Below are 13258 nucleotides of genomic sequence, written 5' to 3'. Positions count from 1 at the left end.
GAAACTAGAAACTCCTCTTAAAAGCAAAACTGCCTTTGATAAGAATCCTGCACAAAGAACAATAAAGCATAAAAGGGCCTGTGGAATCCTATTTTCTTCTGCATGTGCTTCCCAATTGCTCTCTTTGCTAATGGGTCACTTGGGATGTGTCTTCTTTCCAGCAACTGAACTAGGGCATCTTAGGAGGAGAGCAGGGATCCAAAGATTTCCCAAAAGATATGTTGGTGCTTTAACCAGTTTCTTGAAGGGAGAAATCACTCCATATCTACTTCACCTTGTGGTCACTTGCTTTGCAGAAATATAACTTGACCCACCAGCCAGAATCAGCCTCAGCAACCTGCTCCTGACAGAAGTTAGCACTGCAGAAAAATCCCAAGATATTAACTTATTGACAGTATAGAAATGATAGCTTTATATAGAGAAAGTTGCTATTCTTCATTCCATTCATTTGAAATTTGACTTAACTCTGAAACCAGAGGATTTATATCCCTTTTAAATGTTTGGTAAGTTAGAGTAATCCATATTTTTCTGAATACTCAATGTCTGTCAGAGGTCAATTATGTGTTTTGTGATCCTTGTATGATTATTTTCTCTTATATTTTTTATTCTTGACCTTTTGACCTTCCTTTTATTTTATTTTCCACTAACAAACCCATTCTAGCCCAGGCCTACATTATTTAAAAGTAAATTTCATTATCATTTTATCTAACTTCCTTTATATTAAAGGCTCACTGATCTCCAATTTACAGTTATTTTAATTTAAAAATCCCTCCCTAAGTAAGAACCTCTAAAATCCTCTTGTAAATAATAGCTAGCCATAGCTATTATTGCAAAGAAGCTAGGATTGCAAAGAAAGGTTTTGTGGTTGAAACAAGGATAAATAGACTTAGAGGAATACAGAGAGATTATCTGGGCAGTCCAGTGAAGTTTCATTTCAGAGGTGGCCAAAGGCGACTTCCTAAAGCTCAGCCTTTCCAAGTAGGACATGTTGCTCTCAGAAGGCACCATAAACACTTGAAGGAATCACTTCAGCAATTTTACTGCACAACTTTAGTCTTTCTAAATTCAAAACTTTTCAATAAATGAAGAAAAAAAATCACAACAGGATAACTTAGATCAGTTTTTAAGGTATATTTTTCCTGATATTGCCTGACTTATCGTATAAATAGCCTTTCTTAGGCTCCAGGCAGAAGAGCTCATGAGCTTCTAACACGTCCCAGATCCAGCAGGCTTCACTAATTATTCATATCTGCACACCTCCTCCTCTCAACCAACAAAACATCACCATAGACATGCCAAAGAAAGTGAATTAAGGTGAAAAAGTTTATCTGTAGCACACGAAATCCAGGCTCACTGATACTCTTGTTCTGCAGCTGCTTTCTTTTACTACTGGTTTCTTTGTATCATCTTTGGCTTGGTCAACACAAGAGACAAAAGACCCTTTGGTGTATGAAGGGTCAGTTATTCTCAATTGAATCCATGAAAACCTATGTGGACATGGTACCTCCTGATCTGCAATTAGATTTGGGCATGAAGTCTAGATTTATAAATCTGCTGGGTAAACTTACAGCAGCACTTAAAAATGACAGCGTTTTGATAAAATGAGAGATGCTAGGGTGGATTCCCCCCATGCCCCCTTCTACTTTACAGTTTTGTGGCCAGACTGCTGTGGTAATTCGGGACTCATTATCATTATCTTCATCAAATTATTTTTTCATTTTTTATTGTTCAAACAGAGCGTTTTTTTCTATCTTCCATTTTATTTTATGGATTTTGATCTTACCATCAGGTTGGAAAGCCTTGTTTAGTTCTCTTACGTGTTAGGACCAAAGAAGATAACTAATTAAAAAAAAAAAAAAGGGAAGTACAAAGATGATCTGGTGTGGGTAGATTAGGAAAGGGGAGAAGCAGCACAACAACAATAATTGCCAATAAACGCACACCTCATCAGCAAGCAGAGTTATCAAGTTATTATTCAAAGCAGGCTTCTCTTATCCCAGTAGGTCTGCCTTTCCTTACTTGGGTTTGGAAGAGTTTCTAGCTGTATTCTCATGAGGCCCTGACACATCTAAATTTCCTGTGTGGTAACTTTAGGTCATAATGTGCCTGAAAGAAATTCTCACATTATGAATTTGTCCAAACACGGGACTTATTTAGGTGGCAGTTTCCTCTCTTTGCCCCTTTTCACTGAAACTTTTCATCCAGCTTTACAGTGTCTTGCAAGACTAAATCCATATCATTTATGGCATTGCTGGAAATTAAGTGATACATTAGCAGCCCATGTCCCATTCACTTCTTTGCATTCATCTTTTACTAAGAGGGAAAATGATGTTGTATCCAGAGGAGCAATAGCTTTGCTGGTTTTATTTCAATATAAAAAATGCATTTTAAAACAGGCATAAATTTACGCAGTATTTCTCAGAAAATTAAATGGAGTTATTTGCTTTGACTGCACAAAGGCACAAATAATCATGTTGGCCGTGCACTTAAACCCCTCAGTGGCAGACAGTTGTTCTTGGCCAGTCCTTAATTACTGTAGAGGTATAAGATACTTCCAAGAAGTTTGAGGACATTTGTTCTGACCTGCAGTAATACAGAAAGAATGTGGCAAAAAAGTCTAGCTGCCAAAATCAACTTTCTCAAGATTAAACACCCCATTTATCATCATGATCTGACAGTGATTTCCCAGCAGATGAGAAAACTAGAACCTGTAAATTGTCAGCTGCATGGTGCTTTGTGAGACCAATGGGACAGAGAGGCAAAGAAAAAGTGTGTGAGACCCTTGTTTAATGCTCCCTTCTCTGCTACAGAGGGAGTCCACATGTTCTGTTATCCCTGACAGGCAAGTTTTTCCACTGAAAACCAAGGAAAATTATTAAATGGAGTGAGAGAGGTGAGAGTGAGAAATCAAGAAAAGGAAAATTACCTCATTGCCTAAAGTTAGGGAGTTACTATACTAAGACCGTTTTTACTAATATAAAACAAATTGCAAAAATTAAACAGGGAGAAGGAACAAGAGGTTCCCAGAAACTTGCCTCTGGCAGGACAAGGAACAACATTTCCCTTGTTTTTCCTTCTGACCAAATTCAGATGGACAATGTTGTGAGGATGGTGTGAATAAGCCTGTGCTGCTGGTTCCCATGAAGCATTTTTCACACATTTTGGTCTATAGGGTGCTCATATTTGTAAGCATTCAAATGACCTAAAAATAAAAGAAGCAAAAATTTCTTTGGGAAAATTCCAGTTACTCACAGACATTGTCTGGGTTCCAGTAAATCAAGCCTATGCCATTCTGTAACTAAGCCACAATTCACTTTGACAGGCAGATTTTTTATTTTTGACTTTGGGAGCTTGTTGGATTTTTTTTTATGATCTTGGATGTTTTTTACTATTAACTAAGGAAAAAGTTATAATAGAAGCATTATTCCTCTTCATTTTATTATGAATTAACTCCTGGTTCTTTGTGAAATTTCCCAAGAGTTATTATGTAATGGGTTACATCAGAAAGCTCTGATTTAGATTCTTATGTGATTAAACACTACATTATATAAACAGAGCAACACAACTTCATTTTAAATATTAATAATGACATTTCATTATGGAAATTAATTCTCATAGGCATAAAATCATATTTTATAGTCATCTAATAAGGATTTGTCATCATTCAGCAGTACAAAAGATCACATTTTCTTTCTTGCAAACACAGTTTCAAAATCAATGCTGTAGAAATCACATAATTCAGTTATAAATTTGGGATTATTTATAACTGTGAGGCCTACAGGCCAGTTGTAGGCCACCACAGCTGCTCATCTCATTAGAGGTAATGAGCCAATGAAAATTCTGTGGCAGCAAGTGGAAATTTTTTCTTCCAAATAGAAAATTCAGAACACATAAAAGAGAAGTTGTATATATTTAACAAGAAAGAAAAAAAAAAGAAATAAAAATCCAGGGAAATACTAACAGTAATATTAAATCTTCACATTTAATAATAAGATAGTTGCTATTTCCTTGTGAATTTACAAATGCAGATAAAGTTATTTCAGACTGAAAGTATTAGCAGATTTATTCTCAAATCATAACCTTGCCACAAATCCTGCACTAGGGTCTAAACTGTAACTCCACATCCTCTATGTTGATACAAGGTGGGGTGGGACTGGATGTGCACACCTCCTGTGAGCCTTGGACCACAGCCAAGGCTGCCATTCAGACACAACCTCCTGTTGCCATTGAGGCTGGACTGGGAACAGAGGAACTCCAAGGTCAGGAGGTGAAAGAAAACTCTTACTCTATTTCAAATGCACTGCCCTATTTATAGGGAACATCATGCAGACTGATTTAATTGGTCTTAGAGTAAAAACCTCTCACACCATTGGTGTGCTCTGAATGACCCTCACTGGCAGAGCATATCTGTAAACAATGTGAACAACAAGACAGATTAGAGAATTATTTACATTTTTTCCCAACTCTCTCCCAGGTGCAGCCTGGTAGAAATGTCTCTCTTTCTCTCTGACTGAACTGAGAATACCCATAACCTCCTTCTGTAACAGCCACACAGGAGATAAGAAAAGGTGATGCCAGCTGAAGTGAACTGTGACATAAGCTTTACAGAAAGCAGTGTCTGCTTCAGGAGTGTTTGTTTTCGGAGTTTGTTTCAATATGCACACTGTTCGTTATTGCCAATCACCCTGTACCAATTACTGCAACAAGAGAGTTCTGTGCTGTGATTGCAGCTGAAAACACAATCATCAGATATGTTCTCTATTCTTCAGTTTTGCTGTTGTTCTCCACAGGACTTCCTAAATATTTGGGAGTGCATTATCTTCTTGCCTTTATATTAAATAGGAACATGCCCAGATACCACTTAGCAGACAACATCATTTCTATGGCTCTGATTACTGATAGAATTTTTTTTTTTGTGGAGTCCTTCTTTCCTGCATAATTTAGAAATGTGACCTCCATGAAATATTTAGAAAGGAGCAAAAGAAACTGTCCTTTCAAATGAAACAAGTTATTTTGAAATGGAAACTAACCTGGAATAGGTTGCTCAGAAGAATTACAGGCAGTGGTAGCATGCCCTACACCCAGAAAACTGGAAGAATTTGTATAAGAAAAGTTTTAAAAGCTCCTACACAATTCCACAATTCCTACCACTAAGAAGATGAGAAATCAATTTTTTTTCTTTTTTTATTTTTTTTTTTTTTTTTTTTCCTCCTGGGAAAATAAAAATAAAAGGTCTGGTATCAGAATGCAATACAGAAACATTGGAAACAAATTTTAGGATATTTAAACAGACAGCACATTTTTCCCAACCTTCCTAAAAGAGAGTGCTGTAAAGAACACATTCTAAATTCCCCCAAAATTATTTTCTACATGTCTGTGATATATGAGACAAGTCAAGATAGCATCATAATTGTGAGGCAGACAAACATTCTGTTCTCATAATGGAAAATTCCAATAGCTTGAGATTTTTTAATTAGAGCACTTAATCTCTGCTGCTGTACCAAGTTCCTTCTACCAGTGCACAGCTGATTTAGTGACTACCCAGGCCCTCCCTGCATTTATTAAATCAAAGGTGAAGGAATTTTCAGGATTATTACTGAAATTCAATCTATTTAAGGAAAGTAATGGCATTTTCTTCCTCCTCTTTTATAGAATACAGTTTTATAGGAAATTAAATTGAAGAATGATTTTGGACACATTTATGTTATAGTGCTGCTGGCTGCTATTTTTGCACAAAATGCAAGTTCTGTAGAGGGGCAAGAGATGCAGCTGCTCTATCCACAGAAGTGTTGCAGTGGTGATGACAAATGGAATTTTCTCCTACCCATGGCACAGAACATGTACATCAATGGCTGTCACACACTCAAGGAAAGGTTATGCTCAGATGTTTCCTATGTAGTCTCTACCAAGCTCAAATGTGTCTGAGAAAGATTAAAAGATTCTATTATTTACTTGATTGATTATTCCTTTGGCAGTTAAACAGCCAGAAACCACAAAACACTGTCCTATCTCCCCAGCATTTGCTAGATTAATATTGCAGACTATGAGCCAGAGTGACCTTTTTCTTCCATTCCTGCATGTGAAACCTGAAGCACATTCTCATGGAGAACAAGCAAATCCTTCAGCATCCTCTAAATATAGGTTTTAAATGGCTGCAATGATTGCCTTCTAATGGAGCTATTTCTGAGAAGCTGGGGGGAAAGTGGAGTCAGCAAGATTCCATTTTACTTTCTCTAGATTTTTCTTCCAAGAAAACTCAGGAGGAAGAGAGTGACTTATTGCAGACTGAAGTATGTTTTCCTGAGGATGGTTATTTGGGGTATCCTCATCACAGTCTTGGCTATAGATACTTTCAGATTTTATATGAAGCACTGTAATTCCAGAAACACGGATCTTACTTAAGATGAAGAAGCAAAGTAAAAATTACTTGAATTCACACTTAAGGAGAGCAGGCTTTGTACACATCTTTGCTTTTCTACATGGCCCTCTTTTAGCAGAATGATATATTACTGTCTGCAGCCTAGTAAGGCAGCCTTACTTTTGCTCTGTGGCCTGTTTTACACTTTGCACACCACTTGCAATGTTACCATCCCAGTTTTGTTTTTCCTTAACTGGAAATAAAGCAGCCTATTTTTGGCTTAGAAAACCTGGAAGGAAAACATAAGTCATGGCTCTGGTATTTCTCAGTTTCCTGCCTTCATTATTCTGAACCTCTGGCCAGCTGCAATTCACACACAAGGTCTCTTGTATGTTATCTTTCTGCAGGTTTCATGGAAGTAGTTAGGCAGGAAGAAGAGAGGAATGCTATCTGTGCACTAGCTGAGCATCATCTTTCTTCAGACACTGGAGAAATTGTGTGCCAGTTCTTCCTGTGGATGGTATTGAACAAAAAGCTGTGCTCCGGGAACTCCATGTTATAATTGATGAGTTTGATAATAAGAGCTGGTAAGAGATCAAAGCTGTACTCTGCTTGGTTCTGCACACATTTAATCTCTGCTTCACATCTTTTATGTGAAGCACAAATCAACAGAGGGTGACAACAAGAGGAAGCAGAGATCAGTGAGGTGGGCAGTACCATGGGATGTGGCCTGCTATCAGTTCCCCTTTAGGCATTATCACTAAAGAAAATACTTAAAGAGGGTCAAAACAATTTTATTCTGTTTTATAGATGGAAAAAGTCATGGATAGTTAGCAATGCGGTGCACACCTATGTCTGTCCTTTGCAGTCTCTGGGCGTTTTGTACATTGAGAGGCTGTTTCCAAGAAAGCACATCAGCTGGAGACATCACTTCAGGCATTACCTGAAGAAGCTGGTCAAGTGACTACCGTCATGCTCGTGAAGATGTGACCTCTGGAGTCAGCACAGTGACAGGAAGATTTGGAACCACCAGCAGTGACTGCAGTTTAAGTTCTTCATCCCTATTTTCTGTAGACAAAGCATTCATATTAAGAAAGGGACAATGGCTGGAGCTTGTTACTTGACTGGGTCCCACTGCCAGAGCACAGCAGGAATGGAGGCATGTGTGACCACCACCATGTCCAGGGACTTGGTGGTCTCCAAAACACTCTCTCTGGTGTAATGATGGCTGATGGTCATCATCAAATTTATGCAGGTAAGATAAGATTGCCTTGAACACCTTAGTGCTTTTGAAAAAATTAAACCTAGAAGAGAAATTTAACCTATGTACTTGGGGAGTTATGTTACCTCTGTGATTTTTGCTGCTTTTTACATGCAAGACAGAGTAATGCCTCATTTCCTATCAACAAGTAAGCCTGAACTAACAGAATTAACTATGAGTGGGGAGACCGAGGTGCAGTCTGCAACTTCCTCATGAGGGGAAGAGGACGGGCGAGGACTGATCTCTCCTCTGTGGTAACAGTGACAGGGCTTGAGGGAATGGTCTGAAGTTGTGTCTGGGGAGGTTTAGTTTGGATATGAGGAAAGGTTCTTCACCCTGGGGCACTGGAACAGGCTCCCCAGGGAGGTAGTCACAGCACCAACCTGACAGAGTTCAAGGAGCGTTAGGCACAGGGTAGAATTCTTGGGGTGTCCTGTGTAGGGCCAGGAGATAGACTTTGATGATCATTGTGGGTCCCTTCCAACTCAGGGTATGCTGTAATTCCATGACTCATAATGTAAGGGCAGCCTGTTGTCAAAATGCACCTCTCTGTGTCTTTGGCAGCAGCCTGTGCTTGTGTCAGTGCAGAGAGACTGCAGAATCACAGCCTCAGCTTTACTCACCTTCCCCACTGTATTGTTGGTGAAGAAAAAGGAGAAACTTCAGCCCATGGCTTGAAGGCACACTCTCCTACGTCACTTTTATCTCCATAGCCCCATGTGTCAGACTGATGAAAAATATTGAATATTTTTATAAATACTGCCATAACATGATAATTTGGATCCTCAATCTCAAGAGCCTATACAAATAGCAAGGCTGTCTTGTACTATCTTGCCCCTTCTCTAGGTTAGCCTGGTAGCCACTGGGTTTCAACACCTATGCTTCTCATCAACAAAAATATCAGCAGAACTTGAACAATTTCCTTTCTGCCTGAGAATGAAAAACAACACAAAATATTCCTTTTTGAAATTTTTTTATTCATGGCTAAGAGCTGACTTCTGTTCTCATGTTGTTAAGGAAACAAACCACTAAACCAAACAAAAGTCAAAGAAATCTTACCTTTCTTCTCTAGGACAACTTGAGTGTTGACTCCTCTTGGCCACTGGCTCCTCCAGAAGAGACAACTGGCTCCAGGTGCTTACAATTCCTCTGGCTAATCATCTCCCTTTGGCATGGCATGTGCTATTACCTCCCTTGTCCTGTCAAACCATAGGTTTTTTTTCTTTCATCATAGGTTACATACCACAAACATGAACCTAACATATCTACAGTTTATGCTAAATAGAGTTTGGAAAACTATACTTGGAAAACCCTCGGTGATGTCTGCTGTACAGGAAACATCACTTCTGTGCAGTATATTGAAATAGGCATTCACAGAATCACAGAATAGGTAGGGTTGGAAGGGACCCCTGGAGATCATCCAGTCCAAATCCCCTGCCAAGGCAAAGGCACCTGGAGCAGGTGACACAGAAACACCCCTAAGCAGAGTTGGAATGTTTCCAGAGAAGGAGACTCCCTGGGTTGGGAGTTGTGTTCCAGTGCTCTGACACCCTCAGTGCACAGAAATTTTACTTCATGTTGAGGTGGGACTTCTTGTGTTTTAGTGTATGGCCTTTGCTCCTTGCCCTGTCACTGGGGACCAATGAAAAATCTGGCACTCCTCTTGGCACCAGTTTTGAGATATTTATGTGCATTAATGAGATCCCCTCTCAGTCGTCTCCAGACTAACCAGGCCCTGCTCACACCTCATAAGAGAGACGCTCCAGACCCCTCACCATTTTTGTATTCCTTCACTGGACCTTCTTCAGTAGCTCCTTGTAATTTTTGTCCTATGGAGCCCAGATCTGAGCACAGTACTGCAGGTGGGGCCTCACCAGTGCTGAGGAGAGGGGCGTTATCACCCCCCTCAACCTCCTGGCCACACTCTTCCCAATGCACCACAGGGTACCATTGGCCCTTCTTGCCACAAGGATACACTGCTGGCTCATGGTCAACTTGCCGCCTCCCTAGATTCCAAGGTGCTTCTCTGCAGAGCTGCTCTCCAAAAGGTCACCCCTCAAACTGTGCTGGGACTTGGGGTTATTCCTTCCCACATGCAGATCCCTGCATTTGCCTTTGTTAAACCTCATTAAATTTCTCTCCATGCAACTCTGCAGCTTATCCCATGGAATGGTAGCAGAGCTTTCAGGTGTATCTGCAACTCCCCCCCAGTTTTGCATCACCAGGAAATTTCCTGAGTATTGTTCTTTGCTCATATTGCAACAGTCGTTAATATTCCTGAAGTAAGATTGGTATTATCAAGGCTTTAACTTTACTCAGATAAGGTTCACTGACATGAAAGGAAGTATTTCAGTGAACATGAGTGGGAGTTAGATGAGGGTTAATTAAAGAATGCCCTAGAGTTGTGTGAGCTTTTGCTTTTAGTAGTGACATAAAAAAAGAAGATAAAAATTCAGAAACACAATTTGGATAGCCTTAAAGTTTTAGCTTCCTGAAAAAAAATCTTCTCACAGGATTTCAGAATCATAGAAAAGCACTGTGCAAGCTGGGAGGATTTTTATGCTGACATAATGGTTACATTGGGAATAAAGAGTGAAACAGAAGTTGCAAAAGCTTGCAGACTCTAGCAGAAGAACTAATTTTAACAATAAGAGGAACCAAAACAGAGGGAACTGAAATAATTGGATTTCCTTAATTGCAACTGTTTCTAAATAACAACTGGCATGGAAATTTTCAGTAATTTTGTAAGAGGAGCAACCCGTGAATGGCAAAAGCATTCTTTTCTTTAATGCACACAGCTGGCAAGAGAAGAGGCAACCTATTCAACACAAATCATGTTCATTCTACCTGCAAACTGCCTTAAAAATCCAGCCCCTTTTCCTTTGGTAAAGCTCTGGTTCAGGTTTTCATTGTCTCACCTCTACATCTGAAGCTCCCTCTTCCTGATTTCAATGCATCTACTTTCTCTCCCTAGAAAACTGTTTAACACATTGCAGAAAAATGTACCATGCTGACTTATGACCTCTACAGTATTTTCATACTCTGCATCCTTCATCTACCCCTACTAGTTCAAATCTTTTCCATGTAATTACCCCCTTCTCCCCCTTCTATCAAAGCACACACTGCTCAGTGCTTGCTTGCAGCTGACCAAGAAGAAAAGAGGAGACTCTCCAGCTGCTGGTGCTCTCCAATACTGCACTACTACTTCTCTTTTATCACATTCCTTTTGGAAATGAGAAGCTTCCTGTACAGAGAATCTATAGTCACTTCAAATTTCTGCTTAAGACTTATAAAGACTGATAAACCTAACAGCTGACAGTGACCCTATATACTTATTCCAAACTCTCAAGCTCGGCTGGATGCTACCTTTGTTTTTACATCTGCTCATTTTCTTATCACCTACTGAAGTTACAAGACCTGTGAGGTGAGGGTATGGCTTTGTTTCCTACAGATTCAGACACTCCATTACCAGATAAGCAGTTCAAGCCTTTCAGAGGCATGTGCACAAGATCTCAGCTTATGTAAAGCCTGGGACATACATGGCTGAAATCCAGCTTCTTCATGTGTCCCAGAGACTGCTGAGCCTGTATTTAGTTTTCAAAACTTCCCTGGTTTTCCCTTTCACTTGCGATAAAGTGGTATGCTTCCTGGCCAGGTTTGCTGCCTGGGGGAAGTGGGAAGAGATTCCTGTGATGCCTTTTGCATGCAGTCACTTTTTGATATCCTTTGGCTCATTCTATGAGAAAAAAAAAAAGAGTACTTAAAAGGACCAGGGACAAAAAGTGACAGTGCTGCATTACAATCCACTTGATTAGACTGATATGTCTAAGGTTTTGTTCCCTTCTGTCTTCAGTCATCAGCTGCAGCACTGCCTGCAGTGCTGTTCATCACAGCGAGAATCTCTTCATTGCACCTTTTTATTCATGAAGAATCGTCACAGGGCAACCTTGTGGAAAATCCATAGTTGTATGGTTGTACACAGACTACAGGTGTGTGCACCCGGTTTTCTTCCCAAAGCCAAATTACAGTCCTCAGTCTTGTCACCAAAGAAGACAGCTGTGCTGCAGAGTGTGACAGCAGGAACAAAGAAATTTTGTGGGATGCAGAGATTTCTGGGTAGTTTCACCTTCTCCCTTTGTGGTGTTTTAAATCTTTTGGGGTGCATATTAAAGGCTGCCAGTGGATATGTATAGATATAAATATAGAATTTGTCACCAGGTGATAGTTCTCATATGACCAAGGCAAATTTCCTACTAAAAGTGAAGATTTTCAATTTAAGTATTCTCACTGTTATTTGTAGAAGACTCCATGCAGCTGCACAGCAAACCACTACTCATCCATTGTCTCCTGACATCAACCATCTTCAAACAGTCCCTCAGAAGGTGCTCTCATATGGTTTAGAAAGGAAATAACAAATACATGCAACTAAATAAAAAATAATTGGGTGAGCGTGTGCATGCTACTTTGGTGTCATGATAATTTTAATTAGTCAGGGACCAACAGTAGGCCATACAACACTGTGAAATCATGGAGAAAAACGTAGGTCTGTAGGTGTCTGTTGGAAGTAGATTTGTCTATTTATTAAATTCTGTGTGTGTGTGTGCACACAAACATGTAAAGCCATAACCTGTAAAGAAGGAAGGAGTTAAGCAGAGAACAGAAAACAGCAGAAAAAGGCAGGAGGAGGGATGCAGCAAAGCATCAATTCAGAAATGAAAAAGAGGTTAAAAAGCAAGAGAAGAAAGTCCAGCAAGAAAGGACTTGGACATCAAGCAGCAAAGGCCACTTCTCAACAAGCAGTGACTAATTGCTCAATCTCCTTCCTTTCAGACTGAAAGGAACTGATGGTGGGGGCACTGGGGGCAGGAGATAGACCCTACACAGACGTGACAGAGGCTGCAAGATCTTAGTCCAGAGCACTTGCACATGCAGGTCACTACACAGTGACACACCGCTGACAGTCAACAAAAGAAAACTATTTACTTTAGAGATTAGCCCTGGAAAATGGGAACAACCATCCAGGGACCCAATGGCCTATGACAAAAGCAATGTCATTCCTCATTACTTGACTCTTTCAGGGAGTAATTAATCTTTTCAGAAAGCTTCTAGGCAAGGAACTCGTAGAGTCATCTCCCCTTGTCCTCACTGGAGAGGTTTTCACTGGGCAAGGAGCCCAAGTGATCTGAAAGAGTGTGCCCCCTCAGAAATCACAGGCTGCTCAAGGTGACTGAAGGTGGCAGAAGCAAGCTCTTGCTGTGTTGAATCCTGCCTGACCTCAGAGGAGGCTCTTCCTTTATAACAACCTCCACTTCGTTTTCTGAGGCTTAAATTATCACAGTGTATTTCTTTCTTAGAAACATTTTAACACTGACATTATATGGCAATGTTAAAATTGGAATGTCATTGCAGGAAAACCTATAGCCAGCCATGAAAGAAAAATATAAACTATTACAAATAAAGGAGTCAACATGAAAAACTCCTTGGGAATAACACAGAGGTGCCTGTAAATAATACAAGTAAAGGTTTAATAGAAAATAGTCACAGAGAAAGTAGCTATGAGAAAGCTGATAAGGAAAATTTGCAAGGCTATATGTATAGATACTGAGGAAGCACAAGGACCTTATGATGTGGCATGCTTA

The 13258-nt window shown here is 39.9% G+C and overlaps 1 long non-coding RNA gene across 1 annotated transcript; it reads left to right on the top strand.

Moving 5' to 3' along the window:
* Positions 1-5477: 5477 nt before the first annotated feature.
* On the top strand, positions 5478-6964 carry LOC137473417 (uncharacterized). Its single transcript, XR_010998786.1, has 2 exons — positions 5478-5572; positions 6766-6964. It is a non-coding gene; the product is annotated as an uncharacterized lncRNA (long non-coding RNA).
* The last annotated feature ends 6294 nt before the right edge of the window (positions 6965-13258 follow it).

The sequence above is a fragment of the Anomalospiza imberbis genome, chromosome 4 (genome assembly GCF_031753505.1).
Source record: "Anomalospiza imberbis isolate Cuckoo-Finch-1a 21T00152 chromosome 4, ASM3175350v1, whole genome shotgun sequence".
NCBI lineage: Eukaryota > Metazoa > Chordata > Aves > Passeriformes > Viduidae > Anomalospiza > Anomalospiza imberbis.
The sequence above is the reverse complement of the archived record's forward strand: the minus strand, read 5'-3'. Positions and strand labels throughout refer to the sequence as shown.